This window comes from Cynara cardunculus (genome assembly GCF_001531365.2).
Source record: "Cynara cardunculus var. scolymus isolate 2C chromosome LG 3, CcrdV1, whole genome shotgun sequence".
Classification (NCBI taxonomy): Eukaryota; Viridiplantae; Streptophyta; class Magnoliopsida; order Asterales; family Asteraceae; genus Cynara; species Cynara cardunculus.
The window spans coordinates 24,846,856-24,848,614 of record NC_037530.1 but is presented as its reverse complement, the minus strand read 5'-3'; the positions used below and the strand labels follow the sequence as shown (position 1 = coordinate 24,848,614).

Here is a 1,759-nt window from a genome sequence, read left to right as displayed (position 1 = left end):
TGTTACAATTGGTCTTTACATATTAATACTATTTAAATAAATAAGAATTATGATTCCAATTACAGACTATCGATAAAAAAAATTGTATGATAATTTAAAATCCAATATATTTAAAGTCAGACCCGACCCTTCCCTAGCTATAGATCCAGAGGGCGACGGGCCTGGGCAGCATAAGGCCCAAGTGCATCAAAATTTCAAAGCCCAATGTATATATATATATATATATTGGTTTTCTTTTGTTACCTTGCGTCCAGTACACGGTCCATCATCCTCCCTCCGCTCACTCCCTGTCTCCCTCGCTCTTGCTCTCGCTCCTCGGCCTCGCTGGCTCACGGAACTCACGAGTCACGACAGAATAGAAACCTATTTAGTTCACGATTCACGAATCGTTATCGGCCTTGACATTTGACACAATCGGGCAATCGGCTCTCGCTCTCGCGACCACCGCCTGCCGTCTGCGTTGCGTCTTCTGCCGTCTGCGACTCGCTCTCGCTCTCGCTCTCTGCCTTCTATCGACTTGTGAGGTTAGGGATTTAACAGTTAGTGACTTAGGGTTATTAATTATTTTATTTTTTGAAGTTTCTAATTCTTATTTGATTGCAAAACCTAATAATGAAGCTGTGAAATTGGTCCTTTGTGGTTTGTCATTTATGTTTCTAATTCTTGCTACTGACTTACTGTATCACTTGTTAGTTGTTGCTGACTTACTGTGTTTGAGTATTTCACTTTGTTTGACTGTTTCACTTGTTACAAACCAAAAATTAGAAACAAATGACAACCATTTGTTAATTTTAGGGCTGTTTAGAAGCGGGTTAGTACCATCGGGTGCTCAAAATAGGAAAAGAACATTACAATGGGACTTGGGACTGTTTCTGGGGCTGTTTCGTTTTGCAATTTCTAAGTAACATCCATGAAATGAGTCTGGTTACTCACTTCTGTTTGCAGACATTGCTGTGTGTCAAACAGTCAAAGCTTCTGCTGCCATTTGTTAATTGTTGGGTCATGGGTGAATGGGTGGTTGGCCTAAAGATGTCTATAAGAGTATAAGACTAATAGAACATAAACCTCTTCTTCCTTCCATAAAAAACAACCGTTTCTTGTTAGGTTGGTGGCCCAAATTCCTGATTTCCTGTTCATTATTTGTATCCTCTAAAGACTTTAAAATGTGAATATAATTTCCATTCCTTCCCATTTGCTCAAGCCTTAAATTTTTTACTTTTTAGGGCTGTTTAGAAGCTTTTTAGGAGCTGTTTTGAAGCGGGTTAGTATAGGACAAAGACTTAAGATTGATGCTTATGCTTTCTTCTCCTTTATCAATTTGTCCATGTTGCTTAATCGTTCCACTTTCTTGGCAATCTCACAACACGAACCACGAATGGTGATGTATTTTATATTTTGTTACTCGGGGTTTTGGTTTATGTCCCCCCTGTTGCATCATATTTGTTATATTTAAACGGAGTGGGGATGAGCTGCCTAGATTGACTAGGTTCTAAACCTCTTCAAATAGTTTATTTTGGTTTTTATTTACACATATAAGGGGCATTATTTTGATTTTCCTCCACGGGCATCCAAAATCTCAGGACCAGCCCTGTTTAAAATCCAATATATTTAAACGACTCCACAAATGTGTTCGATTTACACCAAGAGCAAAGAACCAAGAAACTTGAGTTTTAAGATAAACATTCAAAAACCAATAAAGAAAACTACAAATTTAACAGATCATAAGCCATGAAAAGACCAAAAAAGATGAGTTTTAGAA

At 38.0% G+C, this 1,759-nt stretch overlaps 1 protein-coding gene across 1 annotated transcript in view; it reads left to right on the top strand.

The window, feature by feature from the left end:
* The first annotated feature begins 289 nt into the window (after positions 1–289).
* The window catches only part of LOC112510346 (ATP-dependent RNA helicase DRS1-like), a 9,809-nt gene continuing 8,339 nt past the window's right edge, over positions 290–1,759 (top strand). The window contains exon 1 of the mRNA XM_025115746.1: positions 290–524. The gene's annotated coding sequence lies outside the window, so the exon portion shown is untranslated. The remainder of the gene's footprint in view (positions 525–1,759) is intronic.